The 17757-nt window shown below is 40.9% G+C and overlaps 1 long non-coding RNA gene across 3 annotated transcripts in view; it reads left to right on the top strand.

Annotated features, from left to right (window-relative positions):
• The window catches only part of LOC118555336 (uncharacterized), a 30285-nt gene that overhangs the window by 6920 nt on the left and 5608 nt on the right, over positions 1-17757 (top strand). For all 3 annotated transcript variants that reach the window (XR_004926917.2, XR_004926915.2, XR_013449778.1), the window contains exons 5-6: positions 13476-13583; positions 14360-14582. This is a non-coding gene — a long non-coding RNA (uncharacterized LOC118555336). The remainder of the gene's footprint in view (positions 1-13475; positions 13584-14359; positions 14583-17757) is intronic.

Genomic DNA, 17757 nt, shown 5'->3' with positions numbered 1-17757 from the left:
CATTTCCAGCACGTGAACTCACACATGTAGACAAAAACAGGAGACAACTAAAAACCTCTCCAGAGACATTCTTCCTCATTCAATAGGAGGGTGGGGGTCTATGATACTCCATTTTAGTGACCGTCTCCAAATTCTGTCTCTGTACCCGATACAGGAAAGTATTGCCAAGTCCAGAGTGTCAGGTACAAATACAGCCTCTCTCAAAATAGTTTCAAGCATGCAAGATGCAGATGATTGAGTACAGTATTTGAGAAATTCTGACAATACTGAATGAAAGGGTCAGCTCTGTGGCCCTGTCACATGTCGGATAGCCTTTCTGGGTCACCTCCTCTGGAACTGAGCTAGTTCTACCAGCTTCGTCATTCCACGGTTCTGTGATTCTCTCTGGCCTGAGTGTGAAGCAACTTCGGTTTGAATTTCTCCCCCCCTGGGACCCAACAAATGAATGCTAAATTTGAATTCTACGTTTGGGAGTAGAGTTGGAAATACTAAGTGAGGAAGGTTTCTGAGATTTGTGTAGTAACCCCTTGTTGGCCACCATTCTGCCCGTCCTAGTTTAGTCACAATGTGGTTTCACATTTGTATGCTTGAATTGTAAAATAATTGATCTGTGTATGTCTGGAAGAGTTCAGTTCCTTTAAATTAAAGGACTTAGCTCCAGTTACCCCTACCCTCATCTGCACCCCTATCCCAATCTTAAGGTCAGATGGTAAAGATGGAGGAGGTCTGCTCTTCTCCACCCTGTCCATATATGACAAGTAGAGAATAACAGTAGGAGGCCAGGCCTGGAGAAACCATGCCCTTCTTTTGTGGAGAGACCAGCTGGCTACTAAGAATGTTGCCAAGGCTTGCAAAAATGGTACTAGAGAGAAAGTAAATGCAAGAAAGCATTTAATATCAATATACTAAGGGCTACATCAAGAACTTTTTCAAAAAGAAGTGTGGTTAATATAAAATAAACCCCATCTTCCATAGCAGATCATGGCTTTCAGGATATGAGCTCATGAGCTACTGAAGGAAAATAGTCTTTTCTGCTTTATTATCAATATTATTGTTTTATTCTCTTGTAAATTCCCTACTTTCTGTGAAACCTTGAACTTGCCAGGTTTTAGCTAACAAGGCACTCTTCAGAAATGTACCTATCACCACCCCCAGTTAGTGAGAGATCACTGACAAATTTTGAAAACACTCACATAGATTCTCATGAATCATGTTTCAATTGAGAGCTGAAGAGGAAGAGTGCAGAAGTAAGGACATAGATTTAGCTATACCTACGTGTTCATTTGGTACTTTTATTAACAGAAAAAAATTTACCTCTTTTTTTTAAAGAGGATTTTAAAATCTCATTCTCTAGGAAGTAAATTCAAGAGTAGGAAATTCCATACCTCTTCTACATGGTACAGTTTACTATTAATTTCATTGACTGTTGACATACTGAGTGGCGTGTTAAGCTTGGAACACATCTCTCTCACTGAAGTAACAAACCAATATTAAGAAAGATAAGACACATGCATTTTTCCCTTGGTAAAGACACCTCCTCCAGTGTTATAGAAATGATTAGGGAAGATCTAGATATATTTTTAGGAGGATATAATTTCAAGGAATCACATTCTCTCAGGATTGAAAGGAATATTACATGTCATTGAATCTTAGTGGATGCCTCTGAATCTTGAACTTATCCTGATACAAATTGTTTTCAAATATTATAACAACAGTATATCCTATTTGAGTTTTATTTTAAATTAACATATGGTAAAATTGACAGGGTGTGCATATGTGTGTGAGTGTGTTTACAGTTCTCTGAATTCTGATACAATGGATTCATATAACCACCACCACAATCAAGATACATTAACAGTTTCATTCTCCTTAAAAACTACCTTGTGTGACTCCTTTGTAATTACCTCCTCAACCCCTGGCAGCCACGGATCTGTTCTCCATCACTGTAGGTTTGTCTTTATGGGAATGACGTAGCAATTAAATCATGCAGCATGTAACCTTTTGAGACTGGCTTCTTCTATTCGGCATGCCTTTGAGACTCATCCAAGATGTGCATATGTCAATAATTCACTCGTTTTAATTGCTGAGTAGTATTCCATCCTACTACAGTTTGTTCATTCAGTCACTGAAGGACATTTAGGTTGCTGCCAGTTTTGGGTAATTATGACGAGAGCTGCTATAAACATCTATGTGAACAGAAGTTTTTATTTCCTTAGAATAAATACTGAGGAGTGGCATTGCTAGGTCATATGATAAGCATATTTTTAACTTTATGAGTAACTGCCCAACTGTTTTCCACAATGGCTGGACCATTTTGCATTTCCACGAGAATGTATGAGCATCCCATTTGTTCTGCATTCTCACCAGAACTTGATATCATCAGTATTTTTTAAGTATTCTAATAGGTATCTAATTGTGGTTTTAAATGGCATTTCCCCTAATGACTAATGATATTAACATTTTTCCATGAGCTTATTTGCCATGCATTTATCTACTTTGGTGAAACACCTGTACAAGCCTTCGGTTCATTTTACAGTTAGGTTGTTTTCTTACTGTTGGGCTTTGAGGGTTCTTTATGTATTCTAGATACAAGGCCTTTGTCGGTCTGTGATTTGCAAATGTTTTCTTCTAGTCTGTAACTTACCTTTTTATGCTCTTACTAGTATCTTTTGTAAAGTTTTAAATTTTGATCAAGTCCAGTTTATCACTTTTTTTCATTTATGAATCATGTTTTTGGTGTCATGTGTGAGAACTCTTTGCCATACCCCAGGTCATGATGACTCTCTCTAAAGGTTTCTTCTGCAAGTTTTATGTTTTACATTTAGATCTATGATACATTTTGAGTTCATTTTTGTATAAAGTGTGAAGTTTAGGTTGAGGTTCATTTTTTTTTTTTAATTTTATATATTTATTTGACAGAGAGGGAACATAAGCAGGGGGAGCAGGAGAGGGAGAAGCAGGCTTCCTGCTGAGCAGGGAGCCCGATGTGGGCTCAATCCCAGGACCCCGGGATCATGACCTGAGCTGAAGGCAGATGCTTAATGACTGAGCCACCCAGGCGCCCCCTTGGTTAAGGTTCATTTTTAAGTATACGAACATCTAACACTTTTTGTGGAAAAGATGATCCTTTGGACCTTTGTCAAAAATCAATTGGCCATATTTGTGAGGATGTCTTTTTGGGTTCTCTATTCTGTTACACTGAGTTGTTGTCTGATCTATGTGACTACCCCTTCACCATGACCACACTGTCCTGTTAATCTAGCTTTAGAGCATAACTTAAAAATCAGGTAGTGGGATTCCTCCAATTTTTTTCTTCTTTTTCAAACTTTTTTTGTCTTTTCTAGTTCCTTTGAATTTCTATGTTAATTTTAGGATCAGCTTGCCTGTATCCACAAAAATTCTGATGGAATATTTAATAGAATTGAGTTAAATCTGTGCATCAGCTTGGAGAGTTAAGTTTCTTGTCCCCCAATAGGTCTTCCCATTTGTTTAGGGCTTTTTAAAATTTTTTTTTATTAGTATTTTGTAGTTTTTAGCGTGGAGATCCTGCTTATGTTTTGTTAAATCTATTCTTAAGTATTTAAATAATTTTGGAGTATTCTAATGATTTAAAAAAATCAATTTCAGTTGTTCATTGCTGGTATACAGATAAGACTGTTTTTGTGTTTTTACCTTATGTCCTGTGACCTTCCTTAACTCAGTTCTAGGGGGAGTTTTTTGGGTTACTTTTGGTTTCAATCATGTCATCTGCAAGTAGGGACATTTTCGTTTCTCCCTTTTCAATGTGCATGCCCTTTATCTCTTATTCTTGCCTTATCATACTGGCTAGGAGTTTTATTTATTTATTTATTAAAAGATTTTATTTATTTATTTGACACAGAGAGACACAGTGAGAGAGGGAACACAAGTAGGGGGAGTGGGAGAGGGAGAAGCAGGCTTCCCGCTGAGCAGGGAGCCCGATGTGGGGCTTGATCCTAGGATCCTGGGATCATGACCTGAGCCGAAGGCAGACGCTTAACGACTGAGCCACCCAGGCGCCCCTGGCTAGGAGTTTTAGTATGATGTTAAACAGCAATGGTGGGAAGGAACATCTTTGCCTTGTTCCTGATCTGAAGGGGAAAGTAGTCAGTCTTACATCACTAAGTATGATATTAGATGTTAGCCTTTTGTACATGACCTTTATGAGGTTGAGGAAGTTCTCTTCTTTCTTAGTTAGCTGACAATTTTTTTTTAAATCTTGAATGGATGTTGAATTTTTTCAAGTGCTATTTCTGCATCAATCGATATGGTTATGTAGCTTTTCTTTTTAGTCTATTAATATAATAGATTACATTGGTTGGTTTTTTAAAATACTGAAGCAGCTTTGCCTTTTCAGGATAAGCCCTGCTTGGTTGTAGCATATAATTAAAAAAAATGCTTCAGTGTTCAATTTGCTAAAATTTTGTTTGATTTTTATGTCAATGTTTATGAGAGATATTAACCTAGAGTTTTTGTTGGTTTTTTGTTTTGCTCGTTTTTGCTTTTTTTTTGTATTGCCTTTGTCTGGTTTTGGTATCAGGGTAATGCTGGTTTTATAAAAATGAGTTGGGAAGTGTTCTGTCCTCTTCTATTTTTTGGAATAGTTTGTATAGAATTAGTATCCTTTCATCTTTATATGTCTAGTAGAATTCTACAGTGTAATCATCTAGGCCTGGAAAATTATTTTGAAAGGTTTTTTAAAAATGTCCTTATAGTTATAGGATTCTTTAGGTTGTCTGTTTTCTTTTTGATGAGTTTTGGTAGTTTGCTCTCAACAATTATTAATTCTACCTAAGTTGTCATATTTATGTGTTTAGAGATGCTTATTGAATTCCCTTAATACCCTTGTAATATCTATAGGGTCTATAGTGATATCCTCTTTTTGATTCCTGGTAATGATAATTTATATATTTTTTTTGGTTAAGATTTATGAATTTCATTTCTCTCAAAGGACCAGTTTTTTTTTTTTAAAGATTTTATTCATTTATTTGAGAGAGAATGAGAGAGAGAGCATGAGGAGCAGGGGGAGGGGCAGAGGGAGAAGCAGGCTTCCCGCAGAGCAGGGAGCCCGATGTGGGGCTCAATCCCAGGACCCCGGGATCATGACCTGAGCTGAAGGCAGACGCTCAAGGACTGAGCCACCCACGGACTCCTACCCTCCATAGTTTCTGATGAGAAACCTGTAGTCACTGAATTGTTGTTGCCTTGTAAATAATGTGTCATTTTTTTTTCTTGCCTGCTTCCATGATATTTTTTTTTTTGTCTTCAATCATTAGCAGTTTGATTATGCTATATATGGGCATGGATTTCTTTGGATTTCTCATGTTTAGGGTTTACTCAGCTTCTTGAATCTGTAAGTTTATATTTTTTACCAAATTTGGGAAATTTTTAATCTACTCGAATATGTTTTACTGCATTTTATTCTTTCTGTTCCTCTTCTAGATCTCCAGTAACATGAATATTAGATCTTTTGGTTTTGTCCCATTGGTCTCTGAGGCACTGTGCATTTTCTTCCCATTATTTTTTCTCTTCATTGTTCAGATTTTATAATTTCTGTTGAGTTATCTTCAAATTCACTTACTCTTTCCTGTGTCATCCCTGTTCTGGGATTGAGTCCATCCAATGAGTTCTTTATTTTGGTTATTTTACTTTTCAGTTATAAAATTTCAATTTTGTTGTCTTTACCTTCTGTTTCTTTGTATTTAAGAATATTTCCCCTTACTTCTTGGTACACTTTTATATAACTGCTTTACAGCCTTGGTTAGTTAATTCCAGCATCTGTATCATATGTGCATTGACCTCTGTTAATGTCTTTCACATGTGAGTTGAGATTTTCCTGGTTCTGTGTATGCTGAATAATTTTGAATTGTATCCCAGACATTTAGAATATTATAAGACTCTGGGTTTTGTTTAAATCCTATGCAGGATATTGATATTTTTGTTCTAGCAGGCAATAGAGGTAGTTGCGTTCAAGCTACAAATTCTAACCAATATTCTGTGGGTTGTGGTTTCAATGGCCATTCTGTTTTCAAAGCATTTGTAGTACTATTTGGATCTATCTTCTATGTGTGCCACTACTCAGTGATCAGTCTGGGACATGTGTGGTGGCCCATCCTTTAGTTCGGTCTCAGAGTCTGTTTTTATTTTTTAAAGATTTTATTTATTTATCTGACAGACAGAGACACAGCGAGAGAGGGAACACAAGCAGGGGGAGTGGGAGAGGGAGAAGCAGGCCTCCCACGGAGCAGGGAGCCCGATGCGGGGCTCTATCCCAGGACCCTGGGATCACGACCTGAGCCGAAGGCAGCCCCTTAATGACTGAGCCACCCTGGCGCCTCCGGGGCCCAGAGTCTTTGGTACAGTTTAGGCTCAGCTCTGGCTTGAGGGGGAGCTTAGGAGTATAATCAACTTTATCTCTTACTTTCCTGAGTTTCTCCTTCTCCATGATCTCTGATCCTTCCTGGCTCCCTGGACTTCCTCTTTTACTCCCATCACCAGAAAGCTAGTGCTTTAGTTATCCTGTTCCCCTGCCTACTTCCTGAGACTGTGCCATGCCTGGGACCAAGCAATAGAAGGACAGAGAGAAAACAACTGTGATTTTGCCCACGCCTCTGGGACCACAGCTTCTCCATAGAGGAAGGTTTCCCTCCCTCAGAGATTTTGGTGCCTGTGGGCCCCCACTGCCATGGTAGTCATTACTACTGCTGGGGCAGCAGGATTTCCTGGGGCCTGGGGTCTGAGAGAACAGAGAAAAGAACAGGAAAAAGTGGCAGATTTCCTGGACACTCTCTGAGTATTAGGAAGTGCTTTTCCTGATCCTTGAGCCAGAACAGGACTGGAAAGCTTCTTCAAGAGCTTTCTCTGAGCCCTGGCACCCATTCTGAGTTTCAGGCTGCCTTACATCTAGTGACCAGGGGATTCTGATAGGGGAAAAAACAAAGCAGAAAACTCACTGCTGGGAGCACCTGGGTGGCTCAGGCAGTGAAGCATCTGCCTTTGGCTCGGGTCATGATCCCGGGGTCCTGGGATAGGACCCCATGTTGGGCTCCTCACTCATCGGAGTCTGCTTCTCCCTCTCCCTCTGCCCCTCCCCCTGCTCCTGCGTGCTCTCTCTCTCTCTCTTAAATAAATAAAATCTTAAAAAAAAAAAAACAAACAACTCACTGCTGATTTAGTGGTGCTTTGAGTTCTGATCTTCTTTCCTAGTTCACCTGCTACTATTTATAGGCTTTTCAAAGAGTTGTTCCATGTGTTCCATCCAGGTCTCATAGGTACATTCAGTGAGAAAAGCAGGGTAGAGTGTGCTTATTCCTTTTACCTAGAACTGGAATAACATATTTTATTTGCTGTTATGGACTGAATGTTAATGTCCCTCCAAAATTCATATGTTGAAGCCCTAACCCCCAATATGATGGCAATTAGAGACAGGGCCTTTGGGAGGTAATTAAGATTAGATGAGGTCATGGAGATGGGGCCCTTATGATGGGATTAGGGCCGTTATAAAAAAGGGACACCAGAGGGCGCTTGCTCTTGTGCTCTCTCTCTTCCTCCCCCACTCCCTGCCATGTGTGCCATCTGCAAACCAGGAGCTGAACTGGCCACCCCCCTGATACTGGATTTCACAGCCTCCAGAACTGTAAGAAACTAAATTTCTGTTGTGTAAGCCTCCCAGTCTAAGTTACTTTGTTATGGCCATCCAGCCTCACTTAAGACGGTTGCCAAAATATTCATGAAAAAAAATCATGGCCCTACATATCGTGTCACTCTTCCCAATTCAGCCACAGCTTTTCCACATAGTTCTGCGTAGTTCCACCGAGCATATTTTCTGCAAGGTTTATTAACAATTTTTACTGAACTGAATTTCCAGACAGAAAAAGAAACAATCCCCTAAAACTAGACTGGTAGCTTTAATGCTTTTTATTGTCTAGTTATAATGTCTCAAATATGTATATTTTTTGATATGTCAATGTTTTGAATTAATTTGCTGCTTGATTGTTTGGGTCCTGGTCCCCTTGAATCAATTTGCTCCGTGTTTCGCTGTCAATAACCTCAAGGCTAAACGGCCCAGGTCCTTTTTGGACCAATTATTTTTATTTATTTATTTTGTGTCTTTAAGAAGCGTATTTCGAAGTGCATATGGTGAGAAGCCCACAGTCCATTTCTTTCACATACAGCATGGTAAAATACCAGAAATGAGAGTAGTGCTGAATAAACGTAATTGAGTAGAAGGAAGATAAAGGAGCTATGGAACCCTGCTTCGCTCACTTGATAAAGGCTTGTCGTTGGCAGGTAATAGTTTTGAATAAATTCATATATGAAAATAAACAGAACACTAGGCATTCTTGACCATCAACAATGAAGGACAAGTCCTCATAATTGGAGTGGAATGAGGCTGGAACTAGGTTATTGTCTCAAGTGAGCCGAAGACTCTAGAAGTGAGCTTTGGTACCTAAGGCAGTTTCAGGTCATGCTCTATTGCTCTCCACCAGATGGACTTTCTTTTCCATTTTTTTCTCCCACTAATCTTTTCCATCTCACCTGTTCCCTTTTCTTTTTCCCCGTTGCACAAGCTTTTACCTCTATGAACTTGTGTTAATCTGTAGAGCAGGCTCTAAAGGAGCCACTGATCCTCGAGGGTAATGCCTTTCCTTCCTCCGCCTCTCATCTCTTCCTTGCATGCTCTCTCCACCCCCATTCCTATTCCACCATATTGTCCTGCTCCCTAAGACTGAGCTTTAGTTCTGCCCATGTTGGCAAGAAGGCATGGCTTTCACTCTGCTAGGGTTCCCTTGAAAATAAAAGCTCATTACTTATTCTAGAATAAGAATGCTGCAACCCACCCCCACTAGAGTTTTATTAAACCATTACATTGTTCCAGAATTAATATGTATAATTTGTGAAACTAAACCTCACTTGTGATTTGGCCACTTCCATCTTAGAGAAAATCAAAAGAGCAGTATTAGAAACAAATAATTTCACCAGAACCTGTTTGAAAGAGAAGAGTTAGCCTCTTGAATAAAATTAGGAGTCCACATTCTGGGCATTTCGGTTACTTATGCTGCAGCTGAGGAAAAGGTAAGGTATATTACTGTGTTTGGTTTGTAATTAAAACAGTATCATAGGCTCTGCTCCCTGCTCCCACCCCCTTCAGAGCACAGAATATTAACTAAGATGGACATTTCCTCTGTTGATGTTCCCTCTGGGAAACAAAAGATAGAAATAGTGAGAAAGGCCTTTCCAGATAATACCCCACACCAAAGTATTGAAAGAAAAGGTTCATATAACATGACATGTTAATGTCATGTAATATATGAATATTATTACCTAAGGATTATATTATATCCAGCTGATAAGTTGTATTTGTATGTTTAAGTGTGTATTTGAAAAAGTACGTAATCTTTCAATTATTGAGTTTATAAATCCTTAACTGAGTGTCTGGTAAAAAACTGTGCTAGGCATTGTGAGAAGGACAAAGGTTTACACAAGAGGTTTTTTTTTTTCTTCCCCCTAACCTTCAAGAAACGTCAGTGCAAAGCGGGAGTAGCTTCACTGAAGTGAAGACTGAGATGGGGCTAGGAGGTGTCAGGGCTGAAGCTCGAGAGTCTAGGTGCCCTTTAGGTTCTGTTACTGTACCTTCTGACTGCTGTGAATCAGGGGGGTTCTTGGGGAGCCCCGGCTGGTTTGCTCTTTGCACAGTTCAGCTGGGATTAGCATCCTTCTAGTTGGTAGGAGACATTATCCAGGAAACTATCTAGCCTGCGGGGGAGGTGGCATCTTATGAACCAGCCCCCCCCACCCCCCCCGCAGAGAACTTTGAATGGGTGGAAGAAGGAGTTCGTGTGCATTCTTGCTCATGTCACAATGTTGGGCCTGTGACTCAAGCATGTGGCAGGTCACTGTGATTGGACCATTGGATCACCAGGCCCTGACTTTAGAGTGGCCAATGCTGCTTGTTTAAACTCTTAACTGCCACACAGGTACAACATAAGATATATCAATAAAAGACATAAAATTATTTTTTATTTATTTATTTTTTTAAAGATTTTTAAAGATTTTATTTATTTATTTGACAGAGAGAGACACAGCGAGAGAGGGAATACAAGCAGGGGGAATGGGAGAGGGAGAAGCAGGCTTCCCGCTGAGCAGGGAGCCCGATGCGGGGCTCGATCCCAGGACCCTGGGATCATGACCTGAGCTGAAGGCAGACGCTTAACGACTGAGCCACCCAGGTGCCCACGACATAAAATTATTTTAAAAGTACTGTTTATTGGGACATCTTGAAGGATTGGGGTGAAGGGAGTGCTTGTTTCCTTACCATCTCCTATCTGGCACGTGTTGATAATTATTCGTCACTCATTCAGCATTTACTGAAAGCTTACCAAATGGCAGGCAGCGTGCAAGGTGTTGGAGGGGGCAGCCGGGCAAAAGCAAAGGAACAGAAGCTCTCTCTTCCTTCCGTAACAGCTCACAGTGGACACTCCTACAGTGTTTACCACGTGCCAGGCTTGTTCTGAGTGCTGCATAGCTCCACACCTAACCCTTAGAACAGCCCCATCCGCTAGTACTAGTACTGTCCCCCTTAGACGCTGGATGACCCTGGCCTGCAGGGAGATGGACCAGCTTGCCAAAGATCTCACAACTGGTACGCGGCGGAGCAAAATTTGAAAGCAGACCATCTGGCTCTGGAAACTGTGCTTTTAACCTCCACGCCAAATAGCTGCTCAAGGAATTTATGGTCTGAGTATACATGGGTAAGTACGTCCGTTTTCAGGGTGAGGCAGCGAGGAATGGTGTAGAAGGAAGACAAGAAGTGACTCAGGTTGAGTGTGTTTGCCTAAACGAACACTAAGAGTGTCTGACTCGAGAAATGCTCCGTTCCATGCCCCAAGGAGAAGAATGGAATGACAGGAAATTATTAAGCACAGCAAAAAGTTGGAAATATTTGCCAGCAATGGCAAATGCAGTTTAATTTTATGTCCAGGGCTGCGAAGGGCTACAACCCTGCGCCCTCCTTTCACACACACACTGTGAGGGTCAATGAATACAGGCCGTCCAGTGACATCATTTTCTCCCTTTTCTCCGCTTTGCTAAGGGGCGAAGGTGCAAAGGCTGCTTCCCCGTGGAGGTTTGTGCCTGCGGGGGCGTGTCTAGGAAACTGATGGGATGGGTCTTCTGGGAGAGTACTTGCAGCATACTGGGAACCTTCGGGAGCAAATTGCTGAAGGTGGAAGGCTGCAGAAATGATCATCAAGCCTCAGATGTTACAAGAGAGGGATGACTTTTCAGTCAATGCTTGGGGTAGAGAGGAGGATAGGGTCAAGTTGTAAGAAAGACAGAAGATGTATTTGTGTAGATCACTTAACAGTGTATGTTATCGATAAATATTCCTTATCATTTATATAATATATAATATGTAAGTACTTACCCCAGGCTGTCCTTATAAAACCATGTTTGCAGAGACCGAAGAGAGAAAATGTAAACATGCCAGAGGTCTTCACAAGACCTTATATATGCCCTTTAATGACCTTCTACATTTCTAAATGTTATCAACAAATGTTAGTAATAAATGGTGGTGGATGGTATCATTATTGCTCTTATCCCCATTTTTTGTTGTCACTAATTTTATATTGTGGTCAGTTGGAAAATAGGATTTACTTTTGGAACAATTCAGGGGCACCTGGGTGGCTCAGTTGGTTACGAGACTGCCTTCGGCTCAGGTCATGATCCTGGAGTCCCAGGATCGAGTCCCACATCAGGCTCCCTGCTCAGCGGGGAGTCTGCTTCTCCCTCTGACCCTCCCCCTCTCATGTGCTCTCTCTCTCTCTCTCATTCTCTCTCAAATAAAGAAATCTTTAAAAAAAGAGAAACTATTCAAATATTTAAGTAGATTTTTCTAAACAGAAAGAGAGGAATGAAATTCGGCAAGGAACTTAGTTGTTATTAGTGGGCATTATGGATTTTGCATTCCTACAGAAACAAACTTGTGAACTAGGATTTTATTATCCTAGAATGAATTTCTTGCGAAGAGTCACTTTCTGCTTATCTCACCATTTGATATTTGCAAGATCACTAATAATTCCTCTGTCCACCCCACATAACCTTACTTCTTCCCAGGCAGGTAGAGAGATTTCAGAAAGACGATGAGGAAATACTTTTCCTCCTAATTGGTTCTTTCGCCCTTTTAATCCCCCTCCCTGCACTCCCGGCAGGGCGTTAGTCATTAAAATGCATCAGACTGTGGTGCCTTCAGGATCATAACCGTGATACGATCACGTTACACACCCATTCAAAGTTCTCTGCTCCAGGGTCAAGGTTTGGATGATGTCACATAGCCTATGGAGCTCCTGCCTCCTCGACTGGTTTTTCTGTTGTGAGAAGGATAGGAAAGGAGAGAAAGATGAACCCCCTGTAATTCTGAGGATCACATTTTACTAGAGTCTGGTAAATCTCGAGATACTTCCCTGTTGATATATTTATCTAATTTATTCCTATTAACCTGGCATGTAATAGTCCATTGCATGAAAATACCACATTTTATTCAGCCATATTGATGGACATTTAGGTTCTAACTTCTTGCTATTTCAAATAATATTGCTATGAACATCCCTATGTAAGTGTTTTATGACATCTATGAAAGTTTCTGTAGAGTAGGGGTCTTCAAACATTTTACCCCACAATTTGGGAAAACTTTTCCTCCTTACACATTTTAGAATTGGAATCAAACTTTTTATCATAACTTTTAGTTGCAAAGGAATTAATTTCCTTGTAATGGAAACATTAACATTTAAAAGTAGAATTCTTTGGGCACCTGGGTGGCTCAGTCAGTTAAGCATCCGACTCTTGGTTTCAGCTCAGGTCGTGATCTCAGGGTCTTGGGATGGAGCCCCGCGTCTGGCTCTGTGCTCAGCAGGGAATCTGCTTGATACTTTCTCTTCCTGTCCCTCTGCCCTGGTCCCTGGCTCTGGCTCTCTCTCTCAAATAAATAAATAAATCTTTCAAAAAATAAAAGTGGAATTCTTAAATGTATCCAATGGTGTATAAATACCATAGTGATCTGATACTCACTTATCCATCACACATTAACGATATGAACAAGGTCTCTTACAGTGGGAAATTCTACGTCACTTCTTTTTCTTTTGGGACTTGAACTTTCTACTTGTCACAGGCTTTTATTTGAATGTAACATACATTATATGTGTTATGTGTGAGTGTTTTTTATTGATCACATTACCATATTTCTCTATAACAAATTTTATATATAAACTTAAATTACATTAAATTTCTTTGACCATAATACTCCAAAGCGTTAACAATTTTTCTGAATTGAGTTATTATTTTTAGTTCATAATCGACCAATTAAATGCTTTTAAATGTTGATCACATTGAAACATAAAAAATATCAATGGAACTTTAAGAAATCAGTTTGTATATCATGAAAGAATTTTACTTATTTCTAGGAGACGGGTTCAGCATCAGTTTACGCCCAGTTTTTGCTTTTATATTATAAACCCCGAGGACTATCATTCACGTACATCAATAAGTAGATGACGGTTAGAATAAATTGAGTAAGTGATGTTACTCATTTATTTGAAAGCTTTCCACATTGTATGTCCCGCATCACTTAGTGGTGTTATTTTTAATGATTTATCAGTGGGCAGTTTGCTTAGGTCTTCCTTCAGTTCCCTAGGAAACAAGAAATGTTAAACTAATGTTCAAAGTGTTTGTTAGTCAGTAGACTCATTCAGATTCTCAATGTTGATATTATTTCGGATCGTCTCTTTAGCTTCTTGCAGGTTTTTACCCTTTGGGGCAACATATCCTTGAGCATTCAGATAGAGAAGACAGGTGTGCCTTTCTCTTCTAAAGAGGGAGAAAGGGCCACTATGAATGGGAGGTAGGGATTAGGAACCACAGGGGTGCTTGACTCCACAGGTTCTCAGGTAGTTCAGACATGGAAGATAAAGATCTGGAATTATCCCCCCTTGAAAACGATCTGTGTGCCTCCGTTCTCCAGTTTGAAACTCCTACTCTGAGGTTTATCCCCAGCAGCAGAACTGCTATTGTTAGAGTCTCCTGCGCTATGTGACCATTTCCCCAAACCCACGTCGCTGAGGACATTGCTCTGCTTCTCAAGGACTCGGGAGAGTTTCCCTCTGAGAATCCCCATATGTGATTCATAGGAGTTTTCTAGCTTTGGGAAAATCCCATGATCACTGTATTTAAATGACTGGTGGCCAGTGAGTGGTAATCCACCAGAGTTCTAGGAGACATTTAATTTCTATAATTTGCTTTGGGACAACCTCTGAAAGTATTTTCATTCATAACTTTCTTTCTTTTAAAGGGCATCATGAGTCTCCATCAACCAAGGTGGTACAAAAACAGCACTCTACTTGGTTTGTGCTCTGTGCCCTGAAGCAGAAATGCGTTTAATTGTTCATTGCAAAATAAACAGATGTCTAGAGGAGAAGGTTATTAAAAATATTTTGTGCAGTTTGGAAGAACTAGAGGTCAGGATTGCTTGACCTAGCATCTCCAAGCAAACCCAAGTCAAGTAAGCTGCCAAGGTAAGTGAGCTACTAACATATAGCTTATTCTTTGGGCAAAACTTTCTGTTTTCCAAATTTCTGGATATAGTTAAAAGGGACAATACATTTCAAAAATAGAGTAACGGTCCTCCTCAGGCAGGAGAATTCTACTTTAAAAACAGATTTAATGTGCCAAATTCAAATCATAAGGAAAGCTTGCCCAGTTAATAGGACAAATGCCTCAACATTGTAAAATAAACAGGACTTGAAATGCAGATAATCCTATTTTACAGTTACAAGTTATTTAAAAAATATAAAGACTGAATAATAGAGCTATAAAATATATTACAGTTAGCAAGTCTGTAAGGACACATTAATAATGAGATAGATCTTCATTAAGGCCTCCCTTCCACTTGCTGCAACAGGTGACCTAGGAAGAGGGTGGCCCTATGAGCTCTAGCAGCCAATGGCCTGGGACCGCACCCTGGGAGGCAGCCAAGACAAAGGTACTATGTCCAGGAAAGTAATTTCAGATAAGACTTAAGTTTTAGAGCTAAGAAAATAAGGGTTTGTTTGTTTGTTTTCTCCTTAGAAAAATAGACTGTTTCTATCTACTAACTTCCTGCCTCCTCCCAAGTTCCCCAGCTTCATAAAATTTATGTTAAGGATTTGAAATATTCCCAAATTAGTTGTTAAGTATCACGACCTTTTGTTTACAGATCTCCTTTTCCTCTTGGGTTTCCTGAAATGTAAAACCTGTACACACATATATATTTTTAAAGATTTTATTTATATGACAGAGAGAGAGAGAGAGTACAAACAGGGGAGAGGGGCACAGGGAGAGGGAGAAGCAGACTCCCCGCTGAGCAGGGAGCCAGATGTGGGGCTGGATCCCAGAACCCTGAGACCATGACCTGAGCCGAAGGCAGCCGCTCAACCCACTGAGCCGCCCAGGCGCCCAAACCTGTGTATCTTTTAAGAAATGCAACATACTTAAGTACAACGAATTAGCAAAAATCCACCAAAGAAAACTGTTTACCTATTGTATTTAGAAAAGATAAAATTTCCCTCAGCTAGATCTGACAACATTAGGTTTTTCTATGGTATTCTTTCTGAGGTTGCTATAAGATAGAAAAACCTAAATCACAATGAGAGTACCTTTTGAACTTACTAATCCTAAGGCGTCATTAACAAAAAGGCTATGATGGGTAGGATCTAGAAGTGCTTTATTTTGTCATTAAGTGGAACCGTGGAAATTAAACAGTGCCCCCGCTCTCCACTGGGCCCCACTAGGTTAGGTTTAAAAAATTAAATGTAAATTAAGGATACCATATTCACGTGGTTGAAAAATCAAAAGGCACAGAGCAATAGCATAATGTACAATGGGAGGTACGGGCCTTGGAGCCATGTAACTGGGCAGTGCTGCGAATGTCCCCTTCCTACTGTCTCCTAGCCGCATCACTATCTTAATATGGAGAATTTTTTTTTTTTGAGAGAGAGAGTGTGTGTGGTTGGGGTGGGGGGGGCAGAGGGAGAGAGAGAATCTTAAGCAGGCTCCATACCCAGGCACCCCAATAAGGAGAATCTTGAAATGTAGAGGTGAGTAGGAGGAAAATGGGCATAGGACAAAAGATAATGGCAAGAAAGAGGGCAGGGAAAGGAGAGTAGAAGGATGGAAGGAAGAGGGTGTGTTAGTCCGTTTGGGCTGCTACCACTTAACACGGTAGCCTGGGTGGCTTCAAGGCAATGGAAATCTACTTGCCACAGTTTGGGAAGCTGAAAGTCCCAGAGCAGCCTGCCTGCAGGATCGGGTTTCGTGTCTGGTGAGGGCGAGCTTCCTGATTCAGAGATGGCTGTCTTCCACAGGTGACCTCACCTGGCGTGGTGGAAGAGGGCGGGAGCTCTGACAGGCCTCTTTCCTAAGAGCACTAGTCCCATTCGTAAAGGCTCCACGCTCACGACCCAATCACCTCCCAAAGGCCCACCTCCTAATACCATTACCTGGGGGTGAGTTTCAACCTAAGATTTCGAGGCAGGGAGGGCACACACATTCAGTCCATGGCAGCGTGGAAAAACCGAGGCTGTACACAAAGGATCAGCACCTTTCCCAGTCCTCTCTTTCAATTGTCCTTTCAGTGTACGTGTATTTGTATAAGAATAGAAGAGGAAGGGGCGCCTGGCTGGCTCAGTCAGTGGAGCATGCGACTCTTGATTAAGATAGTGATGCGGCTAGGAGACAGTAGGGTGTGAGCACCATATTGGGTGTAGAGATTGCTTAAAAAAAAATCTTCGGGTGCCTGGTGGCTCAGTGGGTTAAGCGTCTGACTTTTGGTTTCGGCTCAGGTCATGATCTCAGGGTGATGAGATCGAGCCACACGTCAGCTCTGCGCTCAGTGCAGAGTCTGCTTGAGATTCTCCCTCTCCCTCTTGCCCCTCCCCCAGCTTGCTCTCTCTCTGTCTCTCTCTCTCTCTAAAATAAATAAAATCTTTCAAAAATAAAATAAAATCTTTAAGAGAAAAGAATAGAAGAGGAAGAAATGGGAAGAGTAAAGGGAAAAAAAAGACCTTTATCTGGGGAAGTGTATTAGTGAGCCACTGGGAATTCTTAACCACATGAACGTGTCACTCGAATAAACTTCTCTGTATTGCTCTTTCCTCTCCAATCCCTTTTATCTAGTCTCAGCCAAGTATATTTTATTATTTTGAGGTTTAGGTTTTAGGGGAAAGTTCAGAACTAATAGGCGACAATATTCGTGGAAGAGAGGCAAGCAGGGATGCAGCCTCTCCTACTCTCATACCAGAAACAAACTAACCCTTCTCTGGGGCAAACTGGCCTGGTGAAATCCAAAGTTCAACTGTCTCTCTGCAATGACCTGTTCAGACTTCAAAGAGACCCGTTGGGTGGTGTTGCGTCCTGCTGGACATGCCCCGTTGACTATGCTGTGCGCCATTTACACCGTCTCTGGCTCATCAGCAGGTGGCAGTGTTCCCTCTATTCCCAACGGCGTTCGGCCTTCCCTTCCTTTTTTTTTTTTTGTCAGGCCACATATAAGGGCTGCCTCTTGAACGTCCTTGGGAAATACTCTCCCAATGATCCTAGCACTGAGGAGGAGAAGCAAATTAGCAACGCATAGCAATTCGTGTTTTCACGTTTGATCTTTAGAACCCTAATCTCCTGGTCTAATGAATTGCCCCACTTCAGGGCAAGAGAGTG

The sequence above is a fragment of the Halichoerus grypus genome, chromosome 7, assembly GCF_964656455.1.
Source record: "Halichoerus grypus chromosome 7, mHalGry1.hap1.1, whole genome shotgun sequence".
NCBI classification, from domain to species: domain Eukaryota; kingdom Metazoa; phylum Chordata; class Mammalia; order Carnivora; family Phocidae; genus Halichoerus; species Halichoerus grypus.
Note: the sequence above shows the minus strand (reverse complement) of the source record. Positions and strands in the feature narration are given on the sequence as shown.